Below are 25,853 nucleotides of genomic sequence, written 5' to 3' on the forward strand. Positions count from 1 at the left end.
AGTTCAGACATTCTAAGATTCTTGAGGAAGTTGTTCAGTTGTATGTGACTTCATAAATCCATGGACCATAACATACCAGTATTGTTCATGGTCTTCTTGGCAAAAGTACTAGAGTGGTTTGCTATTTTCTTCTCCAGTGGTTTAAGGCAAACAGAAGTTAAGTGACTTGCCCAGGGTCACACTGGTAATGAAGTATCTGAGTCCTGATTTGAATTTAGGTCTTCCTGACTCCATGCTCAGCCCTGTAACCACTAGCCATCATCTATCTAGTTGTCTCCTGCCTACCTTGATGAAGTTAGGGAAGGTTAAATGAGAGCACCTTCCTCTCCTACGAGCAGTTCTAATAGCCCTCTGTTGCCCTTTTCTTCTCTTAAGGAGGTGATTCATAGAATGATAGAAGTGTTATAAATATTTTTGTGCATATAAATTGTTTTCCTTTCATCTCTTTGGTATACAGATCTAGTAGTGACATTGTTGGGTCAAAGGGTATGCACAGTTTTATAGCCTTTTGGGTCTAGTTCTAAATTGCTTTCCAGAATAATTGGACTAGTTCATAAGTCAGTCAACAGCTTATTAGTGTACCTATTTTCCCTTATCCTCTCCAGCAACTCTCATTTCTTACAACTGTGAGGTGTTTTAAATTTGAATTTCTCTAATCAATAGTGATTTAGAGCATTTTTTCATGTGACTATAGATAGCTTTGGTTTCTTCTTTTGACCATTTAACAATTGGGGAAAGATTCATTTTCTTTTTTTATAAATTTGACTCAGTTCCCTATATATTTGAGAAATGAGGCCTTAATCACAGAAACTTGCTGTAATTTTTTTTGATGTTTCTTCCTTGTGGACTTTTTAGCAAAATGTTGTTTCCCTGATTATGTCTTTTCATTTTACTTTGTCTGACATGATGATTGCTCCCCCCTGCCTTTTTCACTTCAGTTGAAACATAAAAGATTCTGTTCCAACCTTTTATTTTAACTCTCTCTGTGTGTCTCTCTGTTTCAGGTGTATCTCTTATAAACAACATATTATTAGATTCTGATTTCTAATCCATTCTGCTATCTGCTTCCATTTTATGAGTGAGCTCATACCATTCACATTCATAGTCATTTGTTAACTGTGCATTTCCCTCCATCATATTTTCTACTGTTTATCTTTCTTCCCTTCTGTCCCTCCTCAAAATTCCATTTTGCTTCTGATCATTGCCTCACTTAATCTGCCCTCCCTTTTATCATCCCCCACATATCTTTTATCCCCTTCCCCTTCTATATTCTTATTGAGTCAGATATATATTCTATACCCAACTCTGTGTGTATAGTCTTCCCTCTTTGTACCAATTCTGATGATAGTGGGATTGCTCACCATCCCCTATATTTCCCTTACCACCGTAAAAGCTCTTTCTTACACGCTTTTTTTCTGTGAAATAATTTCCCCCATTCTTCCTTTCCCATCCCCCTTCCCCCAATGCATTCCTTTTTCATACCCCTTAATTTTTTTAAAATCATCCCATCATAGTCAACTCACATCCATGCTCTCTGTCCATGTATACTTCCTCTAATTGCCCTAATAATGATAACGTTCTTAGGAGTTACATGTATCATCTTTTCATATAGGAATGTAAACAGTTTAAACATATTAAGGCCTTTTTGATTTGTCTTTCATGTTTGCCTTTTCATTCTTCTCTTGAGTCTTCTATTTGAATGTCAAATTTTCTGTTCTTCTCAGATCTTTTCATCAGTAATGCTTGAAAACCCTCTATTTCATTAAATATCTATTTTTCACTTAAAGGATTATACTCGGTGTCCTTGGGTAGGTTACTCTTCATTTTAATACTAACTCCTTTACCTTCTGGAATATTGTATTCTAAGCCCTCTGATCCTTTAATATAGAAGCTGCTCAATCTTGTTTTATTCTGACTGTGGCTCCACAATGTTTGAATTATTATTATTCTTATTGTTGTTCCCTCTAGCTGTTTGCAATATTTTCTCCTTGATCTGGAAGCTCTGAAATTTGGCTGTAATATCTGGGAGCTTTTATTTTGGGATATATTACAGCAGGTAATGGATAGGTTCTTTCAATTTCTATTTAACCTCCTGGATCCAAGATATCAGGGTGGTTTTCCTTGAAAATTTTTTGAAATATGATTGCTAAGCTTTTTCTTTGATAATAGCTTTTAGATAGTTCAATAATTCTTGAATCATCTCTCCTGGATCATTTTTTTGGGGGAGGGGTGGTTAGTTGTTTTTCCAATGCAACATTTTACATTTTCTTCTTTTTTTTCATTCTTTTGATTTTTTTTTGATATATTATAGAGTTATTAGCATCAAGTTGCCCAATTCTAATTTTTGAGAAATTATTTTCTTCATTGAGTTTCTGTCCCTTTATTTCCATTTGGGCAACTCTGCTACTTAAGGAGGCTTTTTGTAAAGTGAATTTTTGTGCCCTTTTTTTTTTAACCATTAGGGCAATTCAATTTTTGAAGGTGTTATTTTCTTCAGAATTTTTTGTGCCTCTTTTATCAAGTGGTTAATTTTCTTTTTTATGATTTTCTTGCAATCACTCTTGTTGCTTTTCTCAATTTTTCCTCTACCACTCTTACCTCTTGCTTTGCCTCTTCCATGAATGCTTGTTTGACTTGGGTCCAATTAGCATTTTTTTTTTGAAGTTTTGCTTGTAACTGTTTTCCTGTTGCTATCTTCTTCTGGGTTTCTATCTTGGTCTTCCCTGCTATTCCAGTAGCTTTTTAGGGTCTAGGTGTTTTTGTTTGTTTTTGTGTTGTTTTTGTTCTTTGCTCCTTTTCCCAATCTATTCTCTAACTTTGAAATTTATGTTAAAATTCAACTCTGCTCATTTGGGTGTGGTGAGGCACTGCCCCAAGTTTCAGGTTTTTTCATGCTACTGTTTTCATAGTTGGTTCTGATCCTCTAAAAGTTTTTAGCACTTCCAAGGTGGGGTGATCTGGGGAGAGCTGTGGTCACTGCTCTCCTCATCTGGGCTCTGATCTTTACTGAGGAAGAGCCCCTGTAGCTGCTAGCATTAATGCTTCTCTTATCTCTGGGACTGTGACCAGATCCCCTACTCTCCTGTAGCCACAAGTGCTATTGCTCATTTCTGCCTTGGAGCTGTGATTAAGACCACTGCTCTTTTTTGACCAACCACAAGATCCCCTCTCTTCCTGGGAGCTATGACCCAGAGGCACTTATAGATAATAGAATTGCCAGCCAATAACAGTTTCACTCAGTGCCAGCAAAAGGTCACCTATAATCTTTTTTCTTAACATTTGTCCAATCCCCTTACCATCTCTGGGCTGAAAGGTCCTGAAACTGCTGCTACTACTGCTTCCACAGCCTCCAAGGCCTGTGTTGGTGCTGCTGCCTTGGCGTGCTTGTGCTCTATACATGCCCTCTCCTTGATACAGCAGACCTCTTCTTCTAACCTTCTACATTGCCTTAGGCTGGAAAAATGTCTTACTTTGAATTTTTATTGGCTCCACCTCTACAAAATTTAATTTGAGATGTGATTTTCAATGGGTTGTATTGGGAAAGTTCATCTGGGTTGCTGTCTGTACTTTGCCATCTTGGCAAATGTCTTTTTCATGAGGTGGGCAGCATGTTCCATCATAAGTCCTCTGACATTGTAGTTGGTTGTTGTGTTGATCATAGTTATAAGTCTTTTAAAGTTTTCTGTCCCTGTAATATTGTTATTATCATATAAATTCTTCTTCTTCTGCTCACTTTACTCCATGTTAGTTCATGTAAATCTTCCTAGGCTTCTCTGAAACCATCCTCTTCATCATTTCTTATTGTACTACAGTATTACATGACAATTCATATACCATAAGTCGTTTAGTCATTCCCCAGTTGTTGGGCCCCCTTTGGATTTTAGATCTTTGCCATCACAAAAAGAACAGTAATAAATATTTATATATGTATGGGTCCTTTGGAACTTTGAGGTTAAGTTTTTGACCAGCATTTATTAAACTCTAAGTTCCAAACACTGTGCTAAGTTCTTGCAATACAAATACAAACAAAAAGAGAGAATCTCTCCCCTAGAGAAGTTTAGATTGTAGTGTAGGAAGACAACACATAAAAGGGACTGAAAAGGACTTGCTAAAGGTATAGAGATAAAGTCTGGAATGACATTTGGTTGGTCTATGTTCCTTCCTCAAAACAGAGGTTTCTGGAGGAATTCACCAATAACAGAAGGGAGCCACCAGGGTGCAGAGAGAAGGTGCTGAAGCATGATGGCAAAGTCTAAAGACTGAAAATATCTTTCTTTGATATTTTTGAGGTACAGATCTAATAGTGGTATCATTAAGTTAAAGAGTATGCATAGTTTAGTGACCATGGGGAGCATAGTTCAAAATTGCTTTCCAGAATGGCAGGTCCAATTCACAGCTCTGATAACAATAGCACATTTAAGTATTTGTTTTCCAATAGCCCCTTCAGCATTTACATTTTTATGTTAATTTTGTCAATCTGATAAGTATGATATGGAATTTCAGAATGTACTAAATTTGCATTTATTTAATTATTAGTGATTTGGAGCATTTTTTTTTTAATATGGCTACAGAGAGTTTGAATTCCTTTCTTTGCAAATTGCCTGTTCATGTCCTTTGATTATTTATTAATTAGGGAATAGCTCTCAGTGAGTCAATATTTTGCATACAAAGAGCTCAGTTAAATGCATCATATTTGCTTTTTTGAAGGGGATAATATCGTACCATAACAAGTACAAATCTATCAGTATTGATGAAGGTTTAATTTTTTGTTATTACTATTGTTTTAAGATGTTACCAAAATTTCTTCTTTGTTCTTAATACCTAGGCTGAGAGAGATTATATGAATTATCCTAACTGGTATTAAGAATTCCAGTAGTACTACTATGCTTCTTAAGGGCAATGAGGAGAAGATGGAACAGTGACATTAATCATCAGAAAAATAAATCTCTTCCCTCCCAAAAAAAACCCAACCCTAGACAGCCATTGCTTTGCATTGTGTGATGATGTTAACTGCTATAGACCAGCTATTCATACAAAAATAAAAACCAAAAAATCCATATATCTTTTTAGAAGGTAGAAACAAGAGTGTGGGATAGCAGGAAGATCTTCAAACTTGTTATGGATGCCAATAGTAACATAGAGGATCTCTAAATTTGTTTTCCTATTCATAAAATGTCACCATAATAATTGTTTTTCCCTGTCTCCCTCATGGAATTGTCCTGAGGATCAAATGATTCAAAGACAGTGAAAATTCTTTTTTTTTTTTTTTGGTAATCAAGGTTGAGTGACTTGCCCAGGGTCACACAGCTGTTAAATGTGCGGCTGGATTTGAATTCAGGATATCCTGACTCCAAGGCCAGTGTTCTATCCACTGCACCACCAAGCTGCTCATCTCCCCTTTTAAAGTTCTTTATTATTGAGAAGTATTAGAAAAATTTGAGTTAAAAAAATTCTTCAGTATGCCTAACGATCCAAGGTTTCATTACTACAAGTATTTCCTCCTCCTATAAAGCAAATTTCCGTCTCTCCATGCTTTTAGTAAGTGGATTTTATAAGTTTTTGTGGGAAAAAGTTATTCACTTGATGGCCAAGGCATTATTGCTGTTTTGTTTTGTTTTATTTCTCATAATTAGCACTGGGTATGGAGTTGGGTGGTTGAGTTCAAATTCTGATTCTTTTACTTCTTGGATGATCTTGGGCTAGTTACTTCTTTTACTCTGGGCCTCAGTTTCCGCAACTGAAAAATGAATAACTTGAACTAGAATTTCTCTAACAACCTTCCCAGCTCTAAGTCTTATGATTGTAAAAAGAAAAAGAAAATTCCTCAACTAAAAAAAAAACAAAAAATGACAATATGGAAAACCACTAAGGTCCCTTCTATCTCTATATACTGTAATCCTATGAAAAAAAAAAAAGTAAAATCTAGCTTCTCAAAACCTGTTTAAGACAATATGAAAAACCACTCACGTACATAAAAATAGGTTAAAATTCTCCTTCAGGTTTATTTACCTGAGAATGAATTTCAGTTTGAAGAGGACTTTATGTTGTTTCAGAGAAAGCACCTAACATATAAGCAATTTTCAACAAGAGTGCTAGACATTTGTCTTTATAACAATTTGTATGTAACAGCTTTTATGCAAATGACACTAAAGTGGCACCTTTTTTTCTAAATTGGACATTTTTATGGTTATAATTTTCTTCTGTAATAACAGCAAAAAAAAAAAAATGGCTGTCCCAGTGGAGTTGAACATTTCATCTCAAGCACTGTTTTGTGAAGTTGGAATGACAAGTTTCTTTCTTTGGTGCAAAGCATGACAAAAAAAGAGAGGAGTTTTTGTCATCCTTGTCTAAGTTGGCAGAGGCAGCTAAACTTTTAAGGATCAGAGTAACCCCCTCCCCACTCATCCTTCCATGCCAGGTTTGTTGGAATTTTAATGGCTATCTACAAAACTGCTCATTGCAGGAAGTCATAGTTTGCTCTTTCTCATCCTAAGCTAAGTGACACAAATTGGTTCTATTCAGGTCTTGACCTGTTGGTTGACCTCTAGTATCTGTTCCTTTTTGTCCCCAAGTATAAAAAGTTGCTTCTTTCATAGATAACAGGACTTAATTAACTTTATTTTACCTATGGTGGTCCATGCAAGCACCCTGGGGCACCTCATGGGAATTTCAGCAGAGACAATAGGCCTTAAGTGGGGTGTAGTTAAAAAAAAATCCCTAGATTTGGAGTCAGGAGATCTGAGTTCAAATTCTAACTCTTCTACTTATTTCCTATATAATCTAGGACATGTTATTTAACCTGTTTTGGCCTCAGTCTCCTTAGCTGTAAAATGAGTAGGTTGATTTAGATGACTTCTAAGGGCCCTTCTGCCTTGAAATTAAGCATTCTTTGATCTTATGAAGTTTTTGTTTGTAACTTAATTGTATTAAATGTCTTAACTAATTTAACTTAACATTTGTTTTTATTAAGTGATATTGTGCTGTCTTACTACTATTGTTACTAATATATGTTGGCCTCTGAGGATGCAAACATAAAAAAGTGAGACAAATCTAATGTGAGATGACATAGTAAAGATACAAAGTAGAAGGTGATGATGGCAAATAAAGGGATCTAGAAAACCTATTATAAAAAAAAAGGTTGGAGAGATTAATTTTAACTAAACATTATTTTGTAATCTAGGACTTTAGAATAGTGAGAGTATTGAAAAGAAGATCAGCTAATTGTAAGGATGCAGTAAAGACATAGTTATTAGATTTAGGTGGGAAAAAATCTTATTGATAACCTAGTCTCATTTTTAACCTAAAGTTTGTAAATTTTCACACACATACACGCATATGTGTAAGTATACACACAGTCAAATACACAAAGAAAGAGATAAGTAATATAATAGAGTCAGAATTTGAACAGGACCTATACTTCAAAATTTAGTGTTCTTTCCATTATGCTAATCAAAATGGAAGCAAATACAAAAAAGCAATTGATTGGTAAATGGCCAAGCCATTTCTGCACAAATATTTTAAGAGGTAGATGAAGGCATTTCATGATCATTTTAATGAATCTCTCAATCAACTTGATGAAGGTCTGTATCCTTGTCTTCGAATAGGCAACTGGCCAGTTAATCTGCCCGTTCCTTATAAGCATGAACTCTGAGTTTCATTTTTTTTTTAAATCTACAGAATAAAGGTCTGGACTGGAGTCTATTGTGGTTTAGTTTATTTTTCATATCTGGATGCCATATTTTATTTTTTTCAAATTTTTTCTTTTAAAATTTTGAATTACAAATTCCTTCACTCCCACCTATCCCACATCCATTGTGAAAATAAGCAAAAAGATATCAATTATACATGTGAAATCATGCAAATCATATTTCAATATTAGCCATATCACAAAAAAGGCAGAAAAAATAAAATAAGAAAATTAAGTTTTAATTTGTACTCAAAATTCATCAGTTCTTTCTCTGAAGGTAAATAGAATTTTTTCATTGTAAGTCCTTTGGAATTTTCCTGGATCATTGTACTGATCAGAATAGCCAAGTCCTTTGATCATCATTACAACATTACAATTGCTGTGCACAATGATCTCCTGGTTTTTCTCGTTTCACTCTGTATCATTTCATAAAGGTCTTGCCATGCTTTTGTCCCCCCTTTTCTAAAACTACCCCTTCATCATTTCTTATGGCACAATAGTACTACATCACAATCATATGCCACAACTCGTTCTTCCATTCCCCAATTAATGAGAATCTCTTAATTTCCAATTCTTTTTCACCACAAAAGAGTATATATATGTGTGTGTGTGTGTTTGTGTGTGTGTATGTATGTATGTATGTATGTATGTGTATATATATATATATATATATATATAATTTTCATATAGGTTCCTTTCCTTTTTCTTTGATCTCTTTGGGATACAGATCTAGTAATGGTATTGATGAGTCAAAGGATATGCAGGGTTTTATAGCTCTTTGGGTATAGTTTCAAATTGTTCAACAGAATGGTTGGACCAGTTCACAACTCCACCAGCATTTTATTAATGTACATATTTTCCCTTATCCATCCAACATTTGTCATTTCTGATGAGTATAAGGTGGTAAACTCAGAGTTATTTTAATTTGCATTTCTCTAAGCAATAGTGATTTAGAATATTTTTATTTTTCATATTTCTTTCATGTTAAAGTTCATATCTTTGAACATTTGTCAATTGGGAAATAGTTCTTATTTTTATGAATTTTACTTAGTTACATATGTATTTGAGAATGAGAACTTTATCAGAGAAACTTGGTATAATTTTTTTTTGATATTATTTGTCTATGGTATATTTTTTAAAAATGTACTTTTCCCTGATCTTTTAATTAGGTATGTTTTTGCTTTTGCTTTGTCTGAGATAATGATTGCTCCCTCTGCCTTTTTTTATTTGAGCTGAAGCAAACGTATTTTAACTCTCTCTCTCTCTCATCCTCTGGGTCAAAGATATTGGGGCAGTTTTCCTTAATCATTTATTTAAATATAATGGCTAGGTTCTTTATTTGATCATGGTTTTCAGGTAGTCCAATAATTCTTAATTATCTCTCCTTGATCTGTTTTCCAGGTTGGTTGTTTTGACAATAAGATATTTTACATTTTCTGCTATTTTTATTTTCATTCTTTTGACTTTGTTTTATTGTGTCTTGGTGTCTCATAGAATCATTAGCTTCCATTGCCCAGTTCTAATTTTTAAGGAATTTTTTCTTCAGTGAGCTTTTGTACCTCTTTTTACATTTGTCAATTCCACTTCTTAACTAGTTTGCCAATTAAGATTTTTAAGGTGTTATTTTCTTCAGTATTTTTTGTACCTCTTTTATCAGGCTGTTAATTCTCTTTTCATAATTTTTGTTTGCATCACTCTCATTCCTTTTCTTAATTTTTCCTCTACTACTCACCTCTCTCTGTTTTTTAAACTCTTCCAGGAATTCATGTTGGGCTTCTGTTAAAGTAGCATTTTTTTTTTGAAGTTTTGCTTGTAGCTATTTTCATGTTTTTGTTTTCTTCTGAGTTTGAGACTTAGTCTTCCTTGCCTTCCCAGTAACTTTTTAGAGTCAAGTTTATTTTTTTTTCTTTTTTGTTCATCTTCTTGGCTTATTTATTGACTTTAAATTTTATGTTAAAGTTGTACTCTCCTCACCTGGTGGTGAGGTTGCACTGTCCCAAACTTCAAGCCTTTTTGTGCTGTTGTTTTCAGAAATAGTTCTGGGGGTTCTGTAAATTTTCAGTGCTTCTAAGGTGGTATAATCTGTGGAGAGGTGTAGTCACTGCTCTCCTGGCCTGTGTTCTTGTCTTTACTCAGGAAAGATCCTGCTCCCCTGCAGTTGCAAACTAGCACTCCTTTTGGCCTTAGAACTATGACCAGGTCCCCTGCTCTCCTGATGCCACAAGAACTAGTGATCCTCTTCACCCTGGAACTGTGACCAGGTTCTCTGCTCTCTTGTGATGGGCCACAAAAGCTCTACTCCATTCTGCAACTGGGGACCCAGAACTGTGTATGGGCAATGGAATTACTGATCAGTGTCACCTGCGCCCAGTGCCAGCAGACAGTCCTCTATAATCTCCTGTTTCCATGTTAAGTGAAATGCATTTCTCTGCCTGACTGTCCTGTGTGTCTCCTGCCTAATCTCCAGTTTTCATTTGGAGGAGAAGGACCATTCCAGGCATTCCAACTTAGTTACTTGCATCTTCGGCCTGGTCTCCAGCCTCCCGTGGTAAGAAGAGAAGCTCCATTCCATTATACTGGCCACCCACTTGGGCAGTGAAGGGAAATGGTGACCTTCCATCAAATTTGTCTGGTTTCCTGCCTTGGGAGGAGAGTATTATTAATGCTTCTGCTCCAAGTTCTTATTTCCCCACCTGAACTGTCCAAGACTCTAAAAGGACCATACCTTGATCTTATAGTACTATTAACATTGAACATCTCTTAAACTTTTTCCATTAGTGATTTAAAAACTCTTCATATCATACCTTCTCCATCCTAGGGATTCTATCCCGCCTGTAGGTCATTATTCATCCCTATCTCCCACTACTTGATTCCTTATTCTCATTCCGCTAAATGCACTCTCCTCCATGTCACAACCAAATGCTTCGCATCCCTTCCACCATGTCCTCTAGAATATCTTTTTCATAAGCAACAAACTTACTTCATCTTGAATCTTTTCCCTTCCCATTCATTCCACCTTTTGGCTCCCTCCTAAAGATATATATAGCCTTCTGGCTATCCTTCCCAGCACTGCCTGCCCTTTCACTCATTTCCTTGACTCATTTGCTGAGGAGGGGGAGTTGGAATACTTCTTTCTCCCCATCAATAACTGCACCTGTTCTGAGGTGTGTGTATATGTGTGGGAGTAATGAAGGGCCCCTCTTTCACCTACCTCCAATGAAGTGGTACATTCTGATCCCTATTGTCTTACTGAGGGTCACTTGAATGGGGAAGGGACTCAGTAAACAGTGTTGTTTTTTGTTTTGTTTTATTTTGTTTTCATTTTGTTTTGTTTTCTCTTGGGCATATTTTTTTTAATTTTTAATTTTCTTTTAAGTAAAGATTTGCCTTCTCTCCTTCCCACCTTACTAAACAAAATTCATGTTGCACATATGTATAATGAAATAAAGCAAATCCTCATATTGGTCACATGCAAAAATATGTTTCATTTGGCATTCTGAATTGATCACCTCTTTATCAGGAAGGGGGTGTCCTGTTTTACCATTAGTTCTGTGGAATTATGGTGGGTCATTTTAATGATCAGAGTTCCCAAGTCTTTTAAAATTGATTGTCGTTACAATGCTATTGTTATTGTATAAGCTGTTCTCCTGGTTTATCTCATTTCTCTCTGCATCAGTTCATCCAAGACTTTCCCCTCTTTCTCTGGAACCATTCTTTCCATCATTTACTAGAGAAAATTATATTTTATTATATTCCTATACCGTGATTTGTTTAGCCATCTCCCCAGTTGATGGGTATTTCCTGAGTGTTTAGTTCTTTACCACCACAAAGAGATATCCCATAAATATTTGTATATGTATGAGTCCTTTTCCTCTTCCTTTGATCTCTTTGTGGGTGTTGACCTAATAATTATATTGCTGAGTCAAAGGTAGACACAGTTCAGTTTTGTTTTTTTTTACTTCTGAGGAATAATTGTGAACTGCTTTCCAGACTGGCTATATTTATTCACAACTTTACTAATAGTTCATTAATATATTTATTTTCCCACAGATTCCCCAATATTTGCCATTTTTTGGTTAACTTTGACAACTTGAAGGGTGTGAAATGGAGCCTCAAAGGAATTTTAATCTGCATTTCTCCAATTGTTAATGATTTTGAGCACTGTTTCATTTGGCTATTGATAGCTTGGATTTTTTCTTCCTAAAACTACTTTTTCATATTTTTGACCCTTTATCAATTGGAGAATGGTTCTTAGTCTTATAACTTTGCATAGTTGCTACTCCTGCCTTTAAAAAAAAATCAGCTGAAGCTTAATTGAGTTTATTCTAACCCCTTATCTCAGCTTTTTGTACTTCTTTCTGTTGGAAATGTGATACTCATTTTTTTTTAAAGGTGAGGTTTCTGCTTTCTGTCCATTCTGTTAGCCTCTTCCATCTTATAAGTGGGTCTATCCCATTCCCAGTTATGATTGTTAGCTGTTTATTTCTCTCTATTCTATTCTCTTACACTTTTTCTCATCTTTGTTTCTTGTCCCCTCTTTATAAAAAAAGAAGGTATGCCATAAGAGACAAGGTGTGAGCTCAGTACCAGTGCTCTACATTTTATGTAATCTAATTTTCCCCATCCCTTTTCTCTTTTTCTCATAAGAGCCCAATAACAAGTTCTTATCATTTATTTCTTTTAAGTCCTTCTTTGACATCTACTCTTCTTATGTAGATTTTGTTTTGCTTCATAATAATCCTTCTCTTTCATCTACTCTCCTCCTTCTATCTTCTTTTTCCTTCTCTCCTTTTCCTCCTGTTTTCATGTTGAGTCAAATGCATTTCTCTACCTGACTGTGTATCTTTATGTGTGTATATTCTTACCTCTGTTGACCAGTTAAGATGAGAATGAGGTTCAAGTGTCACTCACTGCCCTATTTTTTGTCTATCAATTTACTTCTCCATATTTTGTCTAGTATTCTAATTTGGTTTTAAAAATCATTTTCAGCCTTTAACAGCACCTACAACAACAAAAATCAAACAAACAAACAAACAAACAAAAACCTCTTGCTTTATATCTTCCAGAAATTCTAGTTCTTGTGTATAGGCTGTATTTTTCTTGGTGCTTTGATTGATGATATTGTAGAGTTATTATCCTTTAATGGGTTTATGTTTTGAGCATCCTTGTAACTATAATAGCTTTTTATGGTGGGCTTCTCTTTTGTTTGTTAATTCTTCTAGCCTATTTTTCTGACTTTGGACTTTATGCTAAGGCTGGGCTCCATGCATTTCCAAAGATAATGTTTAGAATGAACTTTTATCCTTTTGGTTACTTCTGCTGCTTCCTTGGGGGTATTGAGCATTATGTTGTTCCAGGATCTCAGGCCAAGAACCTGAAAGTTTTCAGTGCTCCCAAAGTGATGTTATCCTAAGGTAAGCTTGATCATTACTCTCCTAGTCTAAGCTTGGCAAATTCTTGACTTGGGTTTGGTTCCATAAAACATTCCTGTTGGCTTATCCCTGATTGTAAGTTCTATGACACTGCCACTGGACTCAGCTACTATTGCTAGCTTGAAGGTTCTGGTACTTCAGAGTATGGCATACTCCCCATTAGTCTTGTTTTGCTGTCTTGGTTATTCTGTTAAAATCTCCTGACTGGCTTTATGGATGACAGTGTAACCCAGATTAGTTCCTTTAGTCAGAGCCACACAGATATTTTTTGATTTTAAACTTCCTCCTCATTCAGTACATATAATATACTCATCACTGTGGACCATGTTCCTTAGGTCAATTGCTCCTTCTTAGTCCTCTGTGCATCTATGACTTCAAACTGGGTAGAGAATGACAGAGTTACAAGTTGGCACCATTTGTGCATCCTCCACAAGATAGGCTTCCACCTGTATAGGTCTGGGACCTCTTCTTACTCTGGTTGACAGTCTTGGTCCTCTATCCTTGACTTGTTCCTGGCCAAAGTCTAAACACAGTGTGCAAAGATCTTTCTGTCTTTCTCTTTATTCCAACAAGAATGGAAAAGAATTATACACTCTGACTTTTCTCAAATATTCTGATCAGGGTTCAGGCCAGTTTCTTTTCTTGAGTGTTTGTAGAGGATTTGAGTTGGATTCCAGGCTATACATCTTGCTATTCTGCTATCTTAGCTCTGCTTCCAATAATTCTTAATGGAAACATCTTAAGGAAAATTCTTTGTACCCTCTTGCTGATTGAAACATAGAACTGTATTTAAAATTCCAAATCCAAATCTTGGGACATCTTTCTGCTTCAAAAAGAATACTAATGTGAAAGCAGAGGTCTACTGGTAAATATTTAACAATGGGTTCTCAGGGGGAGGGATGTATTCATAGAACACTTTTAAGATTAATCTGCATTATTAACACCTTTTTTCCCATCACTCTCTTAAGTTTAGACAATCTACAGTACAATAAATTAAGCATTGATTGACAACTAGATGTCACAGTGAATAGAGGTTTGGGCTTGGAGTCAGTAAGACCTGAGTTCAAATCTGGCTTCAAATACTCAGTGCTTGTAAGACCATGGGTAAGTCACTTAACCTCTGCTTCAGTTTCCTCATCTGTAAAATGAGTTTAATAATAAAACCTACCTTCCAGGGTTGGTGTGAGGATCAAATGAAATGATCATTGTAAAGTGCTTAGCACAACACCCAACATAAAGTAAGCACTACATAAATGTTAACTATTATTATTATTAGTTAGTATTCTGAGGTGTAAATGCTCATACTTAAAATAAATAATTGGTTGTTTCAATCTGCTTTATACAGTATTGAGCACTGTCTTGTGTGGAGGAGATTCTGAGCTCTCAAAGGCTATGGAAGTGGGAGAGAAGCTCTGGTGGATATTATCAATTTGGAAGAACTTTGAAAATAGATGGGATTTCTGTCAAATGAAGACCAGATTACTGTTTTTAGATGGGAAGAGGTCCATCATCAAAACATCTTCCATTTAGGTAAACATTTTGGCTTTAGGGGAAAAAATGACTGGTAGTGTGGTACACTCATGGGAATACTATGTTGGAGGTAAGCAAATTTGGGTTCAAATCCTGGCTCAGTCATTTACTCTGCCACCACTTAAAGCAAGCCTGAATGACCATTGGTAAGTTACTTTTCCCTTCTGGATGTTAGTCTCTTCATAAATAAAATAAGAATGTTGGACTTGACCTCAGAGATTCTTTCCCAATTTAAATCTACAATATTATGATGCTTTTTTCGCTTACTATGTGCCTACTATTTGCCAGGCACTATGCTAAGCACTAGAGATACAAAAATAAGCAAAAGACAGTCCTTGCCCCCAAGGAACTTATAAAATATTGGAGGAAACAGTATGCAGATATACATACATACACAAAGAAAGCCAAATACACGTTATATAGGAAATAATTATTAGAGGGAAAGCCCTAGAATTATGAGGGGTTAGAAAGGCTTATATAACACTGGAACAGTATTCAGGAACTCAATCTTCTCCATTCCAGAATCCAAGTGGGACTTTAATCGTCTATATCTATATCTATTTTTATTCATTCTACTTCCAATTAATGAATGGAAGATGGCCTATATCACACAAGGCTAATGATTAATCAGTCAAAAATCTTAACTAGGTATGAACAAGTTCTTAATCATTTTGAAAAGAATAAAGTGCTTTGATCATTGGAGAAAAGTGATGGCTCAACAGATGAAATAACTTTTGATTCACTTAAAGAATCAAATACTCCTCCAAGCTTGTGAATAAACCTTAAATCAATTTGAAACCACAAAGTTCAGCAACAGGACTAATCAATGGTGGCAGAACCTTAGCCAATTCCCTGAAAGGGAACTATTTGGGGTAAGAAGAAAATTTTTCTTTCTTTGTACTCCCTATCCTTAGGCAATTTTGAGAGTTCTGGGGATCCTTTGAGGTCTTATCAGAGGTCCCACTGTTGATTTCAGTCAGTAGAAGAGTCTTTCAGAGCTAATACTTGTGGCTGCTGGATCAATAGTTGATAATAACTACAGAAGTACCTGTAGAAATCCAAGGACTCCAGCAACTTCTGGGATTGTGACTTTTCAGCAAGAGAAGTACCAGCTATGGACACTACTATTGACCAGTTCTTACAGACAAACAGATAACCACACTTAGTGAGAACTCTACAGAAGAGGAAAAACAAAGTCTAATAGTGCACATGTGAGTTTTCCCATTAACACATCTATTCTTCATATGGGAGAATCACTATTTTTGTACTTTAAGTTTGTGCCCACTCTCCCCATGGATCCTATGTGTATTTGTAGTAAGGTGTGTCCCACACTTTAAGGGAGAAACATGTGCAAAGAACTCTTACTATCTTTTGCTAAATTCTAATTAAATATACCAGCTGCCTTTTAATTAGAAACACACTGGTGGGTGCTTTTATATGACATTATTAGAAACCCAACTCCTTAGGGTTAACCCTAGAACTCTGAGAGTAGTAGTAGCAGCTTCTTTCTCTGGATCCAACCCACCAGTGCAAGTGAAAATTAGGAACAGAGCCAAAGAGTGGGTGATACTTAAGCATTAATGTGGGTTTATAATATAAATGTACATACATACATACATGTAATCAATAAACATTTACTCATTACCTGCTATGTGCCAGGCGCTATGCTAAGTACTGGTTATACAAAGAGGCAAAGCCTACCCTCAAGGAGCTTACAATTTAATGGGAGAGACAGCATGCAAATATATAAGTGTATACACACATGCGCATATATAAACATATACATATACACATATATATGTGCATATATATACATACAATGCATACAAATACATGTGTTTAAATGAACAAATAAATAAATTTGTGTACATATATATTTATATACAGTAATGGATGCTGCATTTTTATGACAATCTGGGTATAGTTGATAAAAGACTAGCCTAGGAGTCTTGACACCCAGATTTAAGTGTGCTTGTGACATATACTGACTGTGACCCTGAGAAAGTCACTGTCTTAACCTTTCAGTGCACCAGGCATCTCTTTAACTGTTATAGAACAGTTGCCAGTTAGCATTGCTGAATTGGTGGTGGTGATGGTGGACCATTTTGAATGGGAGTTTCTTATCTGGAAGATCCCTGCATCAATGAAATCAGAGGAACAGGAAACACTCCCCCTCCCCCCCCACACATACCCAATACACATATACAAATATATTCATTTGTAATATATTTGTGTATGTATATATGTGTGTACACATATACATATATATGTATTTGTTTAAAAATACACATAAATGAATTTACATGTGTATGTCTATATGTATATGTGTGCCCCCACAAATATATAAACGTTTTCCATTTCTCATGAAATGAGGGTGAAACCTGTGCAAAATTGTGAAATAGATTAGGTTTTATCTTTCCTCCTTATAAATCTTTTTTTGCCATATCCTCATTCTGGCTTCCAGCCTTCCAGAACCCATACCATGCAGTTTGCCAGGATTTATCTCTTATCCAATACAATTTTCTAGAATATAAGTTAGCTCTTCTCCCTCTAATGGTAGATTTTCAAGTTTCTTTTTCACACATCAAAACTATACTAGGTTTCAAAGGGACTATGAACATAAGACTGTATATGATATTAGAGATAGAAAGTATCTTAGAATCATAGAACACAGACTATCTGAGAAATGTTTGTCTTTTTTTTTCCCAGAAGAGGAAACAGAGGCCCAGAAAGTTGTAATGTCTTTTTCAAGGTTATACATAGATTAAATAGTATGGCCAGGGCTAGGAACCAAATCTCATTCTTAGTCCACTGAAATCCTGATACTCTGCTGTCTATCACACTAGGAATTCATGATATACAGAAGAAGAAAGACTTTAATCTACTCTTTCCTTTGGATATGATTTCACCATGCATATGTTACCTTAATCATTCCCTGTGCCTGTCTGTTTATTTAGGCACACAAAAAAACATACATCATCCATTTAAAAGTGAACTATTTAACAGCTTTGTTATCCTAGGATAGAACCAATATACAAAGCAGTTTGCATGGATCTCTGTGTGAATTGTCGCCATAAAATGAAAACAAAATTCCTTGTCACTGTTTAAGATTTAACCCTAAGAGTTGTGTTATTGATTTTAATAGATGCTTGATGTGTCTAGCTAGTGTGGGAAAGGATCAATTCCTAGCATATTTTAATTACTGTTTGACTGGCCTGCTAAATGAGAAGGTGACTGGAGAGATGTGCAGGGTAGAGAGAGAGAGAATTCTAACTGTGTAGTCCCAATGGTCTACCCACTTCCAATTGGGCTGAACCTGGGAATGATTTGAGCAGGCAGAAGAGAGAAGGCCAGCCTACTTGGGATTAATGAGTGTCAAGGGAGTATGGGATGGCCGTAGGCTGCAGTTTGGGTCATTAAATTTGGCTGGTCATTAATCCTCTGGAAATGCCCTGGGCTGAGGTCATTATTGTTCCAAGATAAAAAATTCAGGACCAAACAAAACTAGAACATGAATATTGTGCATTTTCAGAGTGGTGGTTGAGTTTTCCATTTGTCAGTGGAGTATGATTCTGTGTGGGTAAAAATCTCCTTATTTGAGGACTCTACATGGTTTTATTCATTTTCAAATAAGCTGCATGACTATAACGAAACACAACTGATATGTTTTCAACACACTAGAACTGAAACATTCAAATCAGTGTTGTCCAAAGCAAGAGTCTAATAGAAGTCCAAATAAATATTCCAATAACACTGTCATTACTCAAAATATTAGGGGGGATTCCTTGTTTGGAACTGCCTTTCATAGCCTACAGGACATCCTCATGATGGTGGAAAAATTTAAAGGATCATAGAATATCTAAGGGGAAAATCCTATGTATTATAACAATCATATTTTGCAGAGAAGAAAATTAAGATGTAGAGGAGCTAGATGAGCTTTACCCAAGGTCATATAGGTACTAAGTGCCAACACCAGGATTGAAGAGCTATGACCATTAACTCTAAATCCATTGTTCTTACCAACATGTAAGAGAATCACTGGATAATAGAGTTGAAAAAGACCTTTGGGATCATCCAGTTCAACCCAAGCCCAGAAAAAAAAAAGACTCTTTTCTCCAGCATATCAGACAAGTGGTCATTTGGCCTTTGCTTGAAAACTTTCAATGAGGGGCAACCTTCTACCTTATACACCAGCTCATTCATTTCAGAGGGAGCAAAATATTGGGAAGTTTTTTCTTTGGATCAGGATGCTTCTTCTTTGCAAATTCTACTCACTGCTGCCATTTCTATCATCTGATGTTAAGCTCTAGTCTACACCATCTTGTTTGGTGCTTTCATCAGTTCCCATGGATCCAATTATTATTTTATTCAATATTACTCCCACAAATTTTCCATAGGGGCAGGAGGAACCATATCAGTTTCCTTACTAAAATATGACATCCTTATCTAAACAGAATAAAATTGATGTGGCTGGTCAAAACACAATACAATAGGAATATCTCTGTCTATAGTACTTGACTCTATGTCTCATAATGTAGTCTAATTGTTTTATTTCAGGATTTCCACTAGTAGGTCTATACCACAAGAAGACCATTGATAAATATAAATAAATAAATAAGTAAGTAAAAAAATAAATAAATAAATGAATGAATGAAATTATCCATAGTAGTATTTTTTTTTGTGAATGCAAGAAATGGAAACATTGGGAATTGTCTAAACAAATTATGGTATCTAAAAGTGAAGGAATATTACTATGCTTTAAGCAATAATGAATATAATGAATATATAGAAGTATAAGAAGATATGCATGAACTGATACAGAAAAATCAACATATAGAATTACTTCAACAATGTAAATGAAAGAATCAGCCACACACACAAATCTAAAGTGAAATTTATGCAATTGTAAATGACAAGCATGGCCCCAAAAAAGAGATATGAGAAGATACTCCCACCCCACTACTTTACAGATATGAAAAATCCATGGGTGTGGTACACTGTACATAGTTTTAGGCATTTTTGATATATTGATCAATTTTGTTATTTTTTTTCTCTTTTTTCTTGAAAAATATTATTTGTTATATGAGAGAACTTTCTAGAAGGAGTGTTCCAATTTTCCCAAATCTTCTCCAACATTTATCATTTTTATTTTTTGTCATATTATCCAATCTGATTGGTGTGAGGTGGCATTTCAGAGTTACTTTAATTTGCATTTCTCTAGTCAAAAGTGATTTAGAGCACTTCTTCCTATGCCTGTATGAAGAAATGATTTCTTCATCTGAAAACTGCCTGTTCTTATCCTTTGACCATTTAGCAATTGGAGAATGGCTTATATTCTCATTAATTTGACTTATTTCTCTGTATATTTGAAAAATGAGGGCTTTATCAGAGACACTTGATGTAAAGATTATTTCCCAGCTTTCTGCTTTCCCTTTAATCTTGGTTGCATTGGTTTTGTTTGTACAAAAACTTTTCAATTTAATATGAACAAAATTATCTGTTATACCTTTCATAATACTCTCTATCTCTTGTTTGGTCATGAATTATTCCCTTCTCCATGTATCTGACAGGTAGACTTTTCTTTGCTCTTCTAATTTGATTGCTTCATTGTCTACTCTATGGTACCTTTTAGTAAGGTGTAGTTTCCTTCCTTATCTCTTTTAATTAGGTCTATTATTGTTTTTGTTTTACCAGAGAGCAGGATTGTTATCCCTCCTTTTTCTTTTCTTTTCTTTTTTTTTTTAATTTAGCTGAAGTGTAATAGATCCTGCCCCTTACTTTTACTCTGTGTATGTCTCTCTGATTCATTTTTTTTTGTAAGCAGCATATTGTAAGATTCTGGTTTTTGATCCACTCTACTGTCCACTTCCATTTTATGGAAAAATTCATACTGTTCACATTTACATGTTTATGATTATTATGTGTATATTTCCCTCTGTCCTATTCTTTCTCCTCTTTATCCTTTCTCCTTTCACTCTTTCCCACCTCACCAGTGTTTTACTTCTGTCTACTACCTCCTCTGATCTGCCTTCCCTTCTGTCATCCCCACCTCTGCCCCCCATACTTAATCTCCCTCCCTCCTACTCTCCTGTTGAGTAACATAGATTTTTATTTTCAATTGATTGTGTATATTATTCCCTCTTTGAGTCAATACTGATGAGAGTAAGGTTCAAGCAATGCCCATCACCCTCCCCCCATCTTCTCCTCCACTGTAATAGGCCTTTCTTGCCTCTTCATGTGAGCTAATTTACCCCATTCTACTTCTCCCTTCCTTCTGCACCCATTGTATTTCTCTTTCTCATCCCTTAATTTTTTTAATGTCATTCCCTCAAATTCACCTTTTACCCATACCCTCTGTCTATGTATATTCCTTCTATCTGTCCTATTAGTGCTACACTTTTTAAAAGTTACAAGTATCATTTTCCTGTGTAGAGATGTAAATAGTTTTAGTCTACTGAATCCCTTATGTTTTCCCTTTTTACTTGTTAATGCTTCAATTGGGGCTTGATATTTAAGGTCAAATTTTTGGTTTAGTTCTGATCTTTTCCTTATGAAAACTTGAAATCTTATTTCATTGAATGACCATTTTCCCCTTGATATATTATGCTTATTTTTTCTGGGTAAATGATTCTTGGTTGTAGTCCGAGCTCCTTTGCCCTCTGGAATATGATGTTCTGTGACCTCTGGTGCTTTAATATTGCAGTTGCCAAGTCCTGTGTGATCCTGATTGTGATTCTGTGATGTTTGAATTGTTTCTTTCTGGCCACTTGTAGTATTTTTTCCTTGACCTGATAGTTCTGAAATTTGGGTATAATGTTCCTTGGTATTTTTATTTGGGGATTTCTTTCCTGAGATGATTGGTGGATTCTTTCAATGCTTATTTTGCCTTCTGGTTCCAGGACATCAAGGCAGTTTTTCTTGATAATTTGTTGAAAGATAGCATTGGGGAAGCTAGGTAGCACAGTGGATAGAGCACTGGCCCTGAAGTCAGGAGGACCTGAATTCAAATCTGGCCTCAGACCAAACACTTGACACTTACTAGCTGTGTGACCATGGGCAAGTCACTTAACCCCAATTGCCTAAAAATTATATATGTAAAGATAAAAAGATAGTGTCCAGGTCTTCCTTTTGATTATGGTTTTTAGATAGTCCAATGATTCTAATATTGTCTCTCCTGGATCTATTTTTCAGGTCACTTGTTTTTCCCCATGAGTTATTTTACATTTTCTTCCATTTTTTTCATTCTTTTGAATTTGTTTGATTGAGTCATGATGTCTCATAGAACCATTAGCCTCTTCTTGCCCAATTCTAAATTTTAAGGTGTTGTTTTCCTCAATTAGCTTTTGTACTTTCTTTCCTATTTAGCCAATTATACTCTTTAAGGAGTTGTTTTCTTCAGTGTATTTTTTATATCTCCTTTTCCATTTGGCCAATTCTACTTTTTAAACAATTTTCCAGACTGTTGACTCTTTTGTCATAATTCTCTTGCATCACTCTCATTTTTCTTCCCAGGTTTTCTTCTACCTCTCTTATATGATTTTTAAGCTTCTTTTGAGCTCTTTCATGAGTTCTTTCTGGACTTGAGAGAATTCTCATTTTACTTTGGGGTTTTGCCCATAGGTGTTGTGACATTGTCATCCTCTTCTGAGTTTGTGTCTTGGTCTTCCCTGTCACCATAATAATTTTCTATGGTCAGATTTTTTTTGTTGTTTTTTGCTCATCTTATCTTTTTGTTGACCTTTTACTTTTCTTTTAATTTTGAGCTCTGCTCCCAGGGCTAAAAGGGCTCAGTCTCAGGCTTCTTGTGCCAGTGGTTACAGGCACTGACTATTTACCTGGTTCTGTGCTGATGTTGCTTTGAGGCCCATGGGGGACCCTCATGTCTGATGCTGTGTTGAGGGAGGTGTATGGTGCTGTTGGAGGCCACAAAGGTCTGGTAGCTTACCTAGTGCTGAGATGGGGTCCTATTGGTGGTGTCTGGTATGTGCTGAGGCTAGGTGGAGTTTTTCTGCATTTACCCAGGGCTAAACTGAAGCACGTGGTGTTTTTTGGAGTAGGAGTGTGCCAGTTCTCTTGGCTATGCTAAGGCTTGTGAGGGGTCCTGGTGTTGCCTGCTTCACCACCCTGGAGCTCAGGATTTCCCACTGGTTTGCTGAGGTGGGTCTTGCTGCTAGTTTTCTGGGGTGCTTCCTGTCCTGGAGTGAGGTCCCCTTTTACCCAAGTAAGATGGAACTTTCTTGCTGATCCTCCAAGTCTCCCGGGCTAAAAGACTGCTCCACCTCATCTTTCTGCTTACTCTGATGTTCCAGGATTTGTTCTGGGGTGCTATTTTATGGTTGTTTAGAGGTGAATATGGAAGAGCTACAGCAATTTACTACTTACTGCACCATCTTGGCTCTTGGAAGTCTGGCACAACCAATTCTTGATGAAGTCACATTGACTCAGTATGAACAGTGATTCCAGTTTTAGATGCTCCTCAACCATACCTTCAATAATATGCTCTAGAACTTTTCTGAGCATTAGATGGTAAGTAGTGGCTATTCACTCTCATTGCTTCCCTAACCCCTTCTTTTAAAGGTCAGAACATTTCTCTTTCTCTAGTACAGTTCCAGCTTTTTCAGAGATCAGTGGCAATGAATTATTCAACAATACCTCCTGCTATTGCTTTCAGTACTCTAAGGTGTAGTTCATCTGTGTCAGGTGATTTGAACTTTTCAAAGGCAGCTAGTGGTCACTTGCTATTTTCCTATTGTTCTTAGGTATTGTGCATTGTGTGTCTCTTAGTCATTTTCACGTTGTCCTTTCCAATATAAAGATTATCCTCTTTGGCATGGAACAGAAGCATAGGTTCACAGATTTAGAGATAGAATAGAAATCAGAAGTCATCTAGTCCAGTTCCTGAGGTAACTGAAACCTGAAGAGGGAATGGATGTGTCCAGGGTTATACAGGTAATAAGGGACAGCTTAAATTGAAATTCACCCTCTGATTCCAAATCTAATATTCTTCATTATACCATATTTTTCTCTATCTAAAAATAAGCAAATCAACCTGGCTAAAGTAGTAGGTACCCTGAGGTAGAGATAGGAGGTAGTATGTGTCAGGAAAGTAGAACTACCCCCTCTACCACCACCACCTCAGTTTCCCTCAGATTCTGATGGAAGCAACTTAGGACTCTGACCTGCTTCCAACCCAGCTACCACAGCTATGATTGAAGGTAGAAATGATTGTGGAGAAGGATACACCTTCCTCTTTACCATCAGCAACAATCATTTGCCAGCTGTCACCAATGGGTAAATAGACATGAGAGATCTGGTAGTGGCATCCTCCTCTTACTCCTCAGTGCACTAGTCCTGCTCCTGGTGGTCCAGCCTTCACAGACATAATCTGGGAAGATGGTTCTTATGGAGAGGGGGCCAGCCATCTACACAGATTGCTACACATAAGTGAGCAAGGCAGCCTAGCTGAAGCAGCAAGGTACCCTGAAGGAGAGACAGGAGCCATTATTAGTACTAGTCAGGTCAAACTACCACCACCACTTTGAACACCATCTCTTCTTTGACCTTGATGGATATATCCAAGGATCCTGAACTCAAGAATATTTGAATAACAAAACTTCCAGTCCAGTGTCCACAACTATCATTTTAGGAAGCAACCCTTGTGGAGATTCAGTCTGGCAACTGTTTGTAGATGCTTAAGTCACCCAGAAAAGTTTTTGTCAACAAAGTCCTTGGTACTGTCAAATGGCTCAACAACAGAAAGCAATGTTATTTTATCAGTGGAAATGACATTAAAGAAGAGGCATTGCCATGTCTTTTGCCTCTATACCCTAAGGACCCTGGGACTTTTCCATTTGCCTTGAACTTTGAATCCATAAGTGTTGTCTTCCCCATTGGAACGTGAGATGCTTGAGATCAGTGACTGCCTTACTTTTCTATTTGTATGCCTAGTGCTTTGAACATACTAAGTGCTTAATAAATGCTTCAGTCATTTATAAGAGTGCACAGTTCTGCCTCCTCTCCAGTGTTTATTATCATCAAGTTGGGCAGAAATTCAGTGATTTTGATTCTATTTTTTTTCCTTTCAACATAGCCAAACATCAATAACAATTTTTTAAAATCATTCTTAATTTTCTTTCACAACCTCAGCTCATTCTGAAATTTAGCCCTAGTGATGCTATTACTACAGGACTCTGTCATGCTTTTGCGTTCATACTTCTTTACCTTTTGTCCCAGTCTGAGTTTAATCTGATCAGGCATAATTGGAGGATGCAGAGCTGTGGAATTTGAATCATGCAAATGCTTTTCTCTGAGGTTCAAAAATACACATTGAACCCAGTTCCCTCTGGCCTCCCACTATCTGCAAAGATATGTTCAGAAACCCTAGATAGAGGCAACCTAAGGAATCATTTTATCAAATATGAAGAACTCTGAGGGGAAGCAGCTCTTATATCCTCCTTGGAGAGGTCCTTTCCTTTCAAATGACCACTCATAAGCTCATCTAAAGGAAAGTTTTCCAGCCAACTTAACCATATTTGTTATTAAGAGTCATTCTGGCCTACCACAATCTATGTCCTTAACCCTAACACCCAGTGACCTACACGGCCAGGGTCATACATCTCTGTGTATGGCAGTGAGGTTCCGGAACTTGGCTCCAAGTGTACTCTCAATAACCCAAACATTTTTATTCCCTATCAACCTGTTCCTCTTTTTTTAATAGGTTCAAATCATCCTCCTTGGTTCCTCACATTTTAGAAGGATAAATTTAATCATTAAAGTTAATTAAGATATTAGCTGCTCTGTTTTTAGTGTGCTGGCCCTATGAAGAGATTTGATTTTTAGAGAGATTAAAATCTTTCAGGGTCAATCTGATGATTAAAGTCAGTCCAGGATATTGTGTTTTGGGCCCAAACCAAGGTGGTTACCAAAGTCATAAGGCCATTTTCAAGGTGTACCTCCTAAGCTGATTCCAGGCCTGAGATCAAGGGAATTGTTAGAATATGCATGAAGGCTTTCAAAGTACTTACTTTGAAGGACAGCATGAATTTGGAGTATAAACATTTCCTACATTTGTTAAGCAGCCTACCATGTGACTTTATAGTTACACCTCATTATACAGCTTAGTTTAGAATAATTACTAATTATGGTAAAGAGCTGCATTCAACAATGTTATTTTAGCTAGCATTCCCATGCCCTGTGCTAAGTAC

The sequence above is a fragment of the Vombatus ursinus genome, unplaced genomic scaffold (assembly GCF_900497805.2).
Source record: "Vombatus ursinus unplaced genomic scaffold, bare-nosed wombat genome assembly UNPS02007284.1, whole genome shotgun sequence".
Classification (NCBI taxonomy): domain Eukaryota; kingdom Metazoa; phylum Chordata; class Mammalia; order Diprotodontia; family Vombatidae; genus Vombatus; species Vombatus ursinus.